Genomic DNA, 13548 nt, shown 5'->3' on the forward strand with positions numbered 1-13548 from the left:
GAACAAACTCAAGAGAACACTGGAATGGTCAATACACAAGTTAAAACATGCTCAATAATATCACAAGTCATTATGAAAATGCAAATCATCACCAAAAGGATATCATTCTTCGAGTCAAAATGGAGTAAAGGGGATTAGATTTAGCTTTCTTGTATGAAATAATAAAAACCTAAAACAATGAACAATAACACTGAAGAAATCAGACAAGTAATGTAAGACAGTGTGATCCTTGAGAAACAAGAAACAAATGACATAAGTCATACAGGTGCCCAGCTTACTGAGAGACTTTCCAGGTCGAGGAACAGGGAGAAGGAACTCAGGCAGAGCCTGTGGTCTCCCCAAGTTGAGGAAACGAAGCTGGGAGTCCAAGGAAGTCAAGGTGGCTAGAGCTCACAAGGGAGACCAGCACTGAGTAGAGAGCTGGAGAGAGAAAGAGAAATGAAGAGATCTACAAAGGCTCACCCTATAATTTTTGGTTGAGTAAAAAATCATCACTTGCATGTGAGGGACCTACCCAAGGCCAGGAAGAGAACCATCAAAAGAATTAGAGAAAAAAATGACCAGAACTTAACAGAATGAGGTGAACCATACTTATTCCCAAAAGCCAGGATGGAAACCTAGTAATTCATATCATATCAGTATACAAAGGAAATGCTTCAGAAGAAAGGGGGGAAAAAAAAAACCTACACATAGCTCCAGTCCATTCAAAGAAAACTAAGCAAGATTCAAGAAGCACACTCTTTTCTAGCAACTTAATGGTGTCACAGAACAAATGCTAAATATTTTTAGGCATACAAAAACAAAGAAAAAGGTATAATGCACAGGGATCAAACCATCAACCAAAATTTATAAGACTTATAAGAAGTTGCAAATTCATTCCCATAGTGAAACTAAAACCAATTTAACCCATCCTCAAATGACAGAATTAGCAGACAAATCCTTTAAAACAGTTATAACTAAATATCACATGATCAGAAAGAAGAAACAAAATAAAAATTAGAGATTTTAAAAATTTTAAATTCTAGAGATACAGATTACAGATCTCTAAGATACTATGAGATCTATGATACATGAAAGCAAGTAATAGTTACTAATTTAAATGAAATGGGAAAATACTTTAAAAAGTAAATAAAACTTGCCAGGTGCGGTGGCACACACCTGAGACAGGCTGAAACAAGAGGATAGCAAGTTCAAAGCCGGCAAGCAACTCAGTGAGACCCTGTCTCTAAATAAAATACAAAAGAAGTCTGGGGATGTGGCTTAGTGGTAGAGTGCCCCTGAGTACAATCCCTGGTACAAAAAAATTAAAAAGTAAATAGAACTTAACATTGCAATAACTTCAAGAGGCCAAATATACTTGTCATTAGAACCACAAACAAAATAATGCAAAAAAAACCTACAGAAGTTAACAATACTTTTTGATATTTTGTGAAAATTAAAAACATATGTAACAAGGCACTCTTTCAATAAACACCACCACTAGAAAAAAGAAAAGTAGTATATATCATGATAAAACTGACAAAAACAAAAATAAAAACTCCTCAAAGCAGCCTAAGAAAAGAGTCATGTTACTACAACATCAAAATAAAGTTGAAATAGGGCTGGGGTTGAAGCTCAGTGGAAGAGCGCTTACCTAGCATGTGTGAGGCACTGGGTTCGATTCTCAGCACCACATACAAATAAATAAAAAATAAAATAATCATGAAAAGTCTCAACAACTAAAAACTAATTTAAAAGAAAAAAAAGAGGGCTGGGGATATAGCTCCGTGGTAGAGAACTTGCCTAGCACGTTTGAGGCACTGGGTTCGAACTTCAGCACCATGTAAAAATAAATAAATAAAATAAAGGTATTGTGTCTATCTACAACTAAAAAAGTATTGAAAAAGAAAAAAAGAAAGTTGAAACAGTTACATTAATATCATATAAAGTAAATTTTTAAATAAAATTATTACAAAAAAAAACAAGAGGATCCTGTCATAAAAATAATGAATTAATTGTTTAACTCATACAGGAAAAAGGGATATAATTCAGTGGAAGAACACATTTGCCTAGCAGTGTGAAGGCTTAGATTCAACCCACAGAATCAAAATCAATCAATTAATTAATTAATTTTAAAATCCACCTTCTTTAAAAAAAATTTTAAGGTGTTAAGTCATACTGATTTTCTGACCACAGTGAAATTACTTTGGAAATCAACAGCAGGAAAATAATCATGAAAAGTCTCAACACTTGGACTCTAAATATATTTTTAAGTAAACCACTGGTCAGAACATAGTGGTAGAAAACTTGCCTAGCATGCAAGAGGTTCCGGGTTCAATCCTCATTGCTACAAAAAATAACAAAAAAAAAAAACCCCACAATGGGTCAAAAACTAAAGAGAGAAAAATGAATGTAATTTAAGGCACTTAACGTAATAATTAAGAAGAAAATTTATAGCATTAAGAGCCTATATTTAAAAAGAAATAGCATAGAAGTACATGCCTGTAATCCCAGATACTTGGGAGGCTGAGGCAGAAGTTTGAGGCCAACCTCAGGAACTTTACTAAGACCCTGTGTCAAAATAAAGAGTTGGGGATGTAGACTCAGTGGTAGAGCACTTGCCTAGTATGTTCAAGGACCAGGGTTTAATCCCCAGTACCGCAAAAAATAAACAAACAAACAAAAAAGTGGGGGTGGGAGACTTAGAAGAATCTGAGAGAGAGAAAGAGTGTGTGTATAAGAGAGATAATAAAGATCAGAGCAGAAATCAATTAAATAGAAGTAAAACACAACAGAGGAAATTCAATGAAATCAAAGGACGGGCTGGAGTATAGTTCAGTTGGTAGAGTGCTTGCCTCACATGAACAAGACCCTGGGTTCAATCATCATCATCACACACACAAAAATCAAAGGACAGAGTTCCACTTCTGGGAAGATGGAATAGACATACTGCTCCCTCTTTTTCCTCACTAAGTACAATCAAAAACCACAAACACTAAAAATAAATATATTTCCAAAACTGAAGGGAAAGACCCAAGGTATAATGCGGCAGTGAGTTTCCTGAGTATTTCTTTTTCCTAGGACGCCCTACTCTTGCAATGGAAGAAATTAGCAACCAGGATGCATCAATGGGCACAAACCAAAAAACAATGTTAAAGCCTAACAAAGTAGGACACCTGCTTGCCTACTATGCATGAGGCCTTGGGTTCAATTCCCAGCATCACACGTGAAAAATATATAAATTTAAAACTCCCAAAATAGAAATCTGAAGGCCCAGATGTTTAACTGGAAAACAATGCCAAATGTTGAAAGAATTAAAACCAATTCTGGCTCTCTAAACTCTAACCAACTCTCCTCTAAAAATGAAAAAGGAAGGAGAACTTTCCAATTCATTATGTGAAGCTAATATTACCCTAATAATATAACCAAACAAAGAAAATATAAAGGGAATACTATATAGTAAAATCCTTAACAAAATTACACAGAATCCTACAACATAAATAAAAGAATTATATGCCATAACCAAGTGGAGCTTATTCCTGAGTTGGTTAAATATTCAAATATCAATTAACATATCTACCATATTAGGTAAGTAAAGAAAAAGACAACTGTCAGCTACTGCATACAAAGTAGTTGATCAAATTCAATGCCCATTCATGATTTTAAAAAGCTAAGAAAATTAGCAATAAAGTATAGGTGTACACTTCCTCAACTTCATACAGAGCTTCTACCAAAAAAGCACAGTTAAAGCTGGGCACAGTGGTGCATGCCTATAATTCCTGCAACTTGGGAAGCTGAGGCAGGAGGATTACAAGTCTGAGGCCAGCCTCGGCAATTCAGCAAGGCCCAAAGCAACTTAGAACCTTTCTGAAAATAAAAAAATAAATCAATCAAGAGAGCTGGAATGGGCTGGGGTTGTGGCTCAGTGGTAGAGCGCTTGTCTACTACGTGTGAGGCCCTGGGTTCAATCCTCAGCACCACATAAAGACAAATAAAGTAAAGGTACTGTGTCTAACTATAACTAAAACAAATTAAAAAAAAAAAAAAAAAAAAAAAGAGCTGGGGATGTGGTTTATTGGTTAAGTACCCCTGGGTTCAATCCCCAGAAGAAAAAAATAAATTAATAAGCGTGCAGTTACTATAGTACTAACTACTTATCACCACTGAGTGAATGCTTCCCTCTAAAGTCAAAAACACTTCTTTATTCACTCTCAACACTTTTAATGAGCACAGAGCTAGAATTTCTAGCCACAAGTCAGACAAGAATAAAAGGCACACAAATTGGAACCAATATAAAAATAATCCTACATACAAATGACATCATTATCTGTACAGTAAATCCCAAGGAAACTACAATAAAACCCTTAATTTAGCAAAACTATAAGATAAATATTTAAGTCAAATATATTTTCACATACTATCAAGGAACTCCAAAATAAAATATATATTATTATTCACAATTGCTCCCTCCAACATTAAATACTTAGATATAATCTACAAAACATGTTTATAACTGATATAATTAAAAGCTATACAACACTGATATAAGAAATCAAAGAATATCTGAATGACTTTAACATGTCCATGGATTAAAGACTCAACATGTTTGGCTGGGGTTGTGGCTCAATGGTAGAGTGCTTGCCTAGCATGTGTGAGGCACTGGGTTCAATTCTCAGCACCACATATAAATAAATAAAGGTCCATCAACAACTAAAAAAAAGACCCAACATGTTAAAGATGTCAATTCTCTCCAAACTGATATTTAAATTTAATGGTATTCCAGTCAACACACCATCAATGTTTCTAGATACATTTATATGAAATTATTCTAAAGTGTGTATATGTACACATGCATGTTTAAAACAACAAAGCAACTTTACAGATAAAACAATTTTGAAAATAAAATCAGCTGTTATCAATCTGATTTCAAGAGTTTCCACGCTACAATAATAAAGACAGGGTGGAGCTGGGCACAGTGGCTTATACGTATAACTCAGCTACTCAGGATGCTGAGACAGAAGGTCACATGTTTGAGCCCAGCCTCAGAAACCTGGCAAGATCTTGTCTCAAAATAAAAAATAAAAAGGACTACAGATATAGCATCCAGAGGGACTGATGAACAACTCAATGGAACAGAACAGAAAACTCAAAAACAAACTGAAATAAACTAAGTCTAACTGATTTTGGACAAAGGTACAATTATTCAATGGAGGACCAGAAACACTTTTCAAAAGATGGCACTGGAGCCAGGCGTGGTGGCACATGCCTGTAATCCCAGCAGCTCAGGAGGCTTAGGCAGGAGGATTCCAAGTTTAAAGCCAGCCTCAGCAATTTAACGGGGCCCTAAGCAATTTAACAAGACCATGTATCAAAATAAAAAATAAAACAGAGCTGGGGATATGGCTCAGTAGGTTAAGCGCCCCTGAGTTCAATCCCTGATACCAAAAAAAAAAAAAATGGCATTGGAGAATTTGGACATCCAAAGCAAAAACCATGACCTTGATCTCAGTCTAATGCCTTACACAAAAATTTATCCAAAATATATCACATATTTAAATTTAAAACAGAAAACAACAAAATTCTAAAGAAACAGAAGAAAAATCTTCAGGATCTAGCATTAGATAACAGTTTATCAAACTTGACAGCAAAAGCATGACCCATAATAAAAGGAAAAACTTACAAATTGCTTCATCAAAACTAATAAATCTGGGGCTGGGATGTAGCTTAGCTGTACAGCACTTGCCTAGCACATGTGAGGCCCTGCATTCAATTTTCAGACCACCACTACCACCACACACACACACACACACACACACACACACACACACACCACACACAAATAACAAGTCAGAGAATCAAGAAGGTATGAACTATTCAAAATAAATACATGTATGAAATGAAAATGTCCCTGAAAAAGCCAGCCTCAGAACTGGCATATCTACTACACAAAGACTTTAAAACAAGCATTTTTTAAATGCTCAAAAACCTAAAACAAATAAATAAAAAAAGGTGAAGAAAACAGTGCATGAACCAATTGAAAACATTAATAGTTAGAAAAAATAAAATAAACCAAAAAGAAATTCCCAAGCTGAAAAGCATAAAAACTAAAATAAAAATTTCCCTAAAGGAGTTCAAAGCAGATCAGAGCATGCAGAAAATCGGCAAACTTGAAGATAGGACATAGAAATTATCAAGTCTGCAGAATAGAAAGAAAAAGACTGAAGAACAGTGGCATATACCTGTAATCCCAGTGGCTTAGGAGGCTGATGCAGGAGGATCGCGAGATCAGTCTCAGCAAAAGGGAGGCATTAAGCAACTCAGTGAGACCCTGTCTCTAAATAAAATACAAAAAAGGGCTGGGGATGTGGCTCAGTGGGTAAGCCTCCCATTAGTTCAATCCCTTGTACCAAAAAAAAAAAAAAAAAAAAAAGACTGAAGAAAAATGAACATGCCTAAGGAATCTATGGAACCAAATAGGTCAACATTTGCATTGTTTAAATCCCATAAGAAAGAAAGAAAGAGACAGGAAGGATATCTCATTGAAAACTTCCCATATTTTATAAAAGAAATGAACATAAACGTCCAAGAAGCTAAATGAACTCATAAAGACCCACACTGAGGCACATATACTAAAATTTCAAAAGACAAAAGCCAGGTGTGAAGGCACACATCTAAAATTCTGGTAGGTTGAGGCAGCAGCATTCCAAGTTCAAAGCCAGCCTCAGAAACTTAATGAAACCCTTTCTCAAAATAAAAACTAAAGAACTAGGGATGTGGCTCAGAGTTAAGTACCTATGGGTACCCCCCAGCCCATCCCTAAAAAAGAGAAAGAAAAGCCAAGAGCATAACAACACTCTCCTATAGTCCATTACTGGGCAAGATGAGGCATGAAGATTACTTGCAGGCATTTCAAGGAAGCTGAAGCAACATAGCAAAACCCCTATCCCAATCAATCAATAATGCTGAATAAACAAAAATAAAAGAAGGGGTGGAATTTGTAGATCAATGGTAGAGTGCTTGCTTAGCATGTGTTAGGCACTGGGTTCAATCCTCAGCACCACATAAAAATAAATAAATAAAATAAAGGTACTGTGTCCATCTACAACTAAATAAGATTTTCAAAAATAAAAGAGAATCTTAAAAGCAATGAGAGAAATGACTGTTCACCTCCCAAAGAGCACTGAAGCATATCAGAAATTTTGGAAGTCAGAATACAGCGGGCACACTGCAAAATTCTAAAGAACAAACTGTCCCAGGTACTCCAGAGGCTGAGGTAGGATTGCTTGACTCTAGAAGTTCAAGAAAAGCCCAGGTAATACAGGGAGATCCCATCTTGGAGGAAGGAAAGGAGTGAGAACTATCAAACCAAGAATCCTATATCTGGCAAAAAAAAAAGTCTTTCAAAGATGAAGGAAAATTAAAACTCAAAAGGATTTATTAAAAATCAATTACAATGAAAAAATTTAAAATGAAAATTCCATTTAAAACATCAAAAATAAATTAATAAACTATTCAAACTAGGCAAATGACTTGTACATTAAAAACTATAAAAGCTGTTGAATAAAAAGAAGAATGTTGGGCTGGGTTTGTAGCTCAGTGGTAGAGTGCCTGCCGTGCATGCAAGAAGCACTAGGTTTGATCCTTAGCACCACATAAATATAAATAAAATAAAGATATTGTACCTATCTACAACTTAAAAAAATATAAAAAAAAAAAAAGAAAAGAATGTAAAGACATCCCACCCCATGTCTCAGGATAGAGGACTTAATGTTGCTAAAATGTCAACACTACCTAAAGTGACCTAAATAATCAATGCAATCCTATCAAAATCCCAATATTTTATTAAGAAATTTTTAAAAATTCATACTAAAGTTTATTTAAATCCTTAAGGGACCACAAAGAGTCAAACCTTGAAACAAAAAATTTGAAGGATTCATACTTCCTGATTTCAATACATAATACCAAGTCAATGCATTGGCAAATGCCTTTAATTCCAGCTACTAGGGTTGAAGCAGGAGGACTGAAAGTTCAAGACCAGCCTACGCAATTTAGGTAGACCCTATCTTAAAATAAATAAAAAGGGCTCTGGTAGAGTACTCCTGAATTTTATATCAATAAAACTTCTAAAACAAGGCAGAGAGAGTAAATGATGAAAAGAAAAAAGAAAAAGAAAAAAAACACAGATATTCTTCTAACAACTATAGGAAAATAAAAAAAGAAACAAAATGTTTTAATAACAATGGCTGAGGGGTTGGGGCTGTAGCTCAGTGGCAGAATACCTGCCTAGCATGCATGAGGCACTAGGTTTGATCCATAGCACCACATAAAAATAAACAAAATAAAGAAATACTCTTCATCTCTTCATCTACAACTACAAAAAAAAATTTTAAAGAAAAAATAATAATGGCTGAAAATTTACTATAACTGATAACAAACAGCAAGTCATAGCAAATCTCAGACAAGGAAAATTACCAAAAATCCTATACATTTAAACTGCAAAAAAACAAAGGTAAAATCTTAAAAGAAGTCAGAGAAGATCACCATACCTATAGGAGAACAAGGATAAAAAAGTGGACTTCTCATAAAAAAACATGCAAGGAAGGGTTGGGGCTTAAGCGCAATGGTAGAGCACTTGCCTAGAACAGGTGAGGCATTGGGTTCTATCCTCGGCATCACATAAATAAATAATACAAAAATAAAGTTATGGGGCTGGGGATGTGGTTCAAGCGGCAGTGTGCTCGCCTGGCATGCGCAGGGCACTGGGTTTGATCCTCAGCACCACATAAAAATAAAGATGTTGTGTCCACTGAAAACTAAAAAATAAATATTAAAAAAATTATCTCTTTAAAAAAAAATAAAAATAAAGTTATATTAAAAAAAAAAAATCCAAGGGAGGAGAGAGATGGAGTGAATATTTAAAGTGCTAAAAACAGGTACATGGCCCATGCCATGCAATCACAATTCAGGAGGCTAAGGTAACAGGACTTCAAGATCCAGGCCAGAATCATCAATTTAGCTAAAACATAAGCAATGAGTGAGACCCTATCGAAAATAAAAAATAAAAAAGGGGTGGAGATGTGGCTCAGTGCTTAAGTGCCCCTGGGTTCAATCCCCAGTACCAAAAAAAACCTGGTGTGCTCTCCACTAAATTGACTCAATAACTCTTTCTGGAACATGCTCCAAAAATGTGAAGAGTAGCTGGGCCTAGTGGCACACACCAACATTCCCAGCAACTCAGGGAGGCTTAGGCAAGTTGATTCCCAAGTCCAAGGCCAGCCACAGCAGCTAATGAGACCAGTCTCATTTTAAAAATTCAAAAGGGCTGAGAATGTAGCCTAGTGGTAAAATGCCTCTCAGTGAAACCCTAACACCAAAAAAAAAAAAAAAAATTCATGACAGAGACACAGCTCATCTAAATTTCCCATCCCATCTTTAAAAGAAAATAATAAAGCTGGAACTAAGCCACACACACACACACACACACACACACACACACACAAATTAAGTTATTTCTCTAAACTATAATCTGTACTAAAGCATATCACTTAAGAGCACCAACTCTGGAGTACCCAGAGTTCAAATCGTGGCTCATTAATTTTCATATAATTCAACAAATTATTAGATTTCTATATTACTAACATTTACTCATCTCTTACCCCCCCCCAAAAAAAAAAAAAAAAATACAGTTAAGCATAACATCTGTATCTCATTGCCCTATTGAGAGGGTGAAATTGCCTACTCCTCAAAAAAGTACCTGGCCCACAACCAGAGAACTATACTACTTTGCAGATAAGAAAACTGAGGCATAGATAAGCAATTGGTCGCTTTTTTTTTTCTTGTAGTTGTAGATGGACAGCATGCTTTATTTTATTTGTTTATTTTTTATGTGGTGCTGAAGATCTAACCCAGTGCCTCACACATGCAAGGCAAGTGCTTGAGCTACAGCCCCAGCCCAACTGGTTCAGTCTTAAATCTAGTTGATCTGACTCCAAAGTCCATAGTCTTAACACTACTGCTATACTACTTGAGTGTCTCTGGGTGAGATTGTGGATCATGGATTCTTTTTCTAAAATATTTTCCTTTACCACAATTACTAAAAAACGAGTATACCTGCACTACTACTGATTTCAGAGCAAATTTTTCAGTAAAAATACATTAGAACAGAAGAATGTTTTCCCTGCACTAGTAGTTTAAAAAAAACAGGAGGGGCTGGGGTTGTGGCTCAGTAGTAGAGTGCTTGCCTAGCATGTGTGAGGCCCTGGGTTCAATCCTCAGCACCACATAAAAATACATAAATAAAATAAAGGTATTGTGTCCAACTACAACTAAAAAAATACATATTAAAAAAAAAAAAATACACACACACAGGAAGCCAAAGGAAATAGCACATGCCTGTAATCCCATCTACTCAGAAGGCTCAAACTTGAAGATTGCAAGTTTGAGGCAAGCCCAGACAACCTAGCAAGACTCTGTCTCAAAATAAAAACTAAAAAGGGCTGGAGAAGTACATTAGTGATAGAACATCCTTTGGTTCAATCCCCAGTACTGAAGGGGAAGAAAAGGAAAAAAGGACTGGTAATGTAGCTCAGTGGTTGAGAGCTAGAATGCCTGAGGCTCTGGATTCAAAATGGGGTAGGTGGACCAACAAATAAAACAAATGGGGGTGGGGGGGACCACTAGATACTTTTAAGGACAAAAAATAGCAACATTTTTAATTGTAGGAGATAATCTTGAGACAGAAAGGGATGTACTAAAAAGAAGGGAAGGAGAGAGCCCAGCACTCTGGAGCATGCCTGTAATTCCAGCTGCTAGGGAGGCCGAGACAGGATCGCAAGTTCAAAGCCAGATCAGCAATGACTGAGGTGAAAGCAACTCAGTGAGACCCTGTCTCTAAATAAAATACAAAACAGGGCTGCAGATGTGGCTCAGTGGTCGAGTGCCCAATTCCAATCCCTGGTACCCAACACCCCCTGCCCCAAAAAAAAGAAGGCAAGGAAGGCCAGTACGTGTACTATATTTGTAGAAAAATAAGGTATGTACATTCTTACACACACATAAAGGCACTATAAAAATAAAAAACTAAAACTAGGGAGTCGGAAATAAAAATGAGTGAATGTGGGAAATTCAGGAGGAAGAATTTTTATCTTTGTTATTGTTGTTTTGGTTTTGATTATTTTGTGCTGAGGACTGAACCCAGCACCTCATATTTACTAAGCATGCACTCTACCACTAAGCTATACCCCCAGCTCTTGGGAAAGAGAATATTTACCGTACCATCTTTTTACATTTTTTTGAATCAGATCATCGTATCACCTTAGAAAAATAAAATGAGGGGCTGGGGATGTGGCTCAAGCGGTAGCGCGCTCGCCTGGCATGCATGCGGCCTGGGTTCGATCCTCAGCACCACATACAAAGATGTTGTGTCTGCCGAAAACTAAAAAATAAATATTAAAAAAAATTCTCTCTCAAATAAAAAAAAAAAAAAGAATTTGAAAAAAAAAGAAAAAGAAAATGATTAAAGTATTACAATAACTTTAAAAAATTAGGTCTCAGATTATGATGCAAGAATATAGAGATAGAGAAACTAAAGATACCTAGGATAGGATTTCTACTTAAGTAGAAAGTCCTGGAGGCAATTAGAAATAAGACCTGAAGTCAGGAAAAAAATTGTTCAGGTGATGATACTGGTATCCAGAGGCACCCACATGCGTGCATAAATTCACCAAGGGTGAGGTTATCAAATAAGCCAGAAAAGCAATCATGTAACTTAAATTTTAAAGTAAGAAAAGTAATGCCAAAAAAAATTCAGAGGCTATAAAAGAAAATAGCTACCCAGAAGTCATGAAAATAGTGTTTCAAGAAAGACAGCATGGATCTTGAGGGGTTTTGTTTATTGTGGTTTTTGTTTTGAAACAGGGCCTCAACTATATTGCTCAGGTTTGACAGAAACTTGTGATCCTCTAGCCTCAGTCTCCCAAGTAGCTGGGATTATTGGCATGTGCCATGACACCCAGTTATAATCTTTGGCACAATAATTTTAAATGCTGAAAATAGGTTAAATAGAATCAAAACTTTTTTTTTTTTTGAGAGAGAAAATTTTTTAATATTTATTTTTTTAGTTTTCAGTGGACACAACATCTTTATTTTTATGTGGTGCTGAGGATCGAACCCAGCGCATGTCAGGCGAGCATGCTACCGCTTGAGCCATATCCCCAGCCCAAGTAGAATCAAAACTTTTTTAAAAGGGGGGGGGGGGGGGGACATTTTAAATTAGTCACAAAATTTAAGAGTGGTAAAGAGGCAAATGTAACAGTGTAATGGTCGAATCAAAATGTATGGTATTTTCTGTACTTACAAATAAAATTAATATTAAAAACCAGTATAAAGGACATCTATTGTTCATCTGCTTCATAAGCATCACCCTTCTTTTGTGAACAGTACCCACCCCCCTGCATTAGGGAAACTGCTCTTACCCCTGACTCCAACTATGTAGTTCTAGTGAGGGTTGCCATTCATAGTACCCTCCCCACTCCAGCCAGAGGGATGGTGGGTACATGATCCAAGACAGGTCAGAGTCCTTTTCTCAGGATTCTTCAAGAAAACCCCTTCTCGTGGTAGAAGGGGCTGGGAAGATGAGAGCCAAGAGCTGCCAGCAGTCATGGTTCCAGCCTCATGTAGTAGAGAGTCTGTAGTATGAGAGAATGAAATCAACACGCAGAGAAACAGAGATAAGAAGTGAAGTCCTAAACCCAATGGAAGAAGGAAGAGAAAACAAATATACTAATAATGTGACTAATACAGCTGATGTAACTTAAGACCAGATTTGGTTCTCAGCTGCCTGGTAACCAGAACAAAAAGAAAAATAGAATTTTTCATGTATCTAACAAAAAGGAAGAGATATACCAGATCCTCAAAGGAGATAATCTTCCTGAAGTTAAATCATTTAAAGAAATTCTTGCACATAGATCTTTATTTAAGGGTCACTGAAAGACAAAATGGACAGTGTCCATGATGAGTGTTATAGCAAATGCAAATTTCTTATGCTATGATAATGACAACTGGTATCTTTTAATCATCAAACATAACTAAGAGACTAGAACACAGCAGGCTGTTGAAGAAGTGGAACTAAAAACTATGATTCTATTCCTTCAGGAAGTTTAAGAAAAAAGGGGAAAAGACAAAAGGGCGAACATGTAAAAAGTGGAACCCATAGGAAAATTCAAAAACATTTATAATTTGAATGAGAAAAATCAAGTAAAGAAAAAAGACAGACTGAAGATAGAAGACATAACTAGTAATTTATTTGAGGGTGGGGGGGTGGGGGGAGACCCTAGAAGAAATGGGAAGCCAGGCATGGTGAACCATGCCTATAATCCCAGTGACTCCAGAGGCTGAAGCAGGAGGATCACAAGATGAAGGCCAGCCTCAGCAACTTAGCAAAACCCTGTCTCAAAAACTAAAATACTGATGATATATCTCAGTGGTAAAGCTGGTACCACTGTACCAAGTACAATCCCCACTACCAAAAAAAAATTTAAAAATTAAAAAAGGAAAAAAATGGGAAAAGAC

General features: G+C 36.2%; 1 protein-coding gene across 10 annotated transcripts in view; it reads right to left on the reverse strand.

Moving 5' to 3' along the window:
- Mllt10 (MLLT10 histone lysine methyltransferase DOT1L cofactor) overlaps positions 1–13548 on the reverse strand; it is a 193123-nt gene that overhangs the window by 165297 nt on the left and 14278 nt on the right. For 2 of the 10 annotated variants that reach the window (XM_071599854.1, XM_071599853.1), the window contains exon 1: positions 12453–12620. The exons of the other annotated variants lie outside the window; for them this stretch is intronic. The gene's annotated coding sequence lies outside the window, so the exon portion shown is untranslated. Of the gene's footprint in view, positions 1–12452; positions 12621–13548 lie in introns of those variants that run through there. 10 annotated transcript variants of the gene reach the window in all.

This window comes from Marmota flaviventris, chromosome 12 (genome assembly GCF_047511675.1).
Source record: "Marmota flaviventris isolate mMarFla1 chromosome 12, mMarFla1.hap1, whole genome shotgun sequence".
NCBI classification, from domain to species: domain Eukaryota; kingdom Metazoa; phylum Chordata; class Mammalia; order Rodentia; family Sciuridae; genus Marmota; species Marmota flaviventris.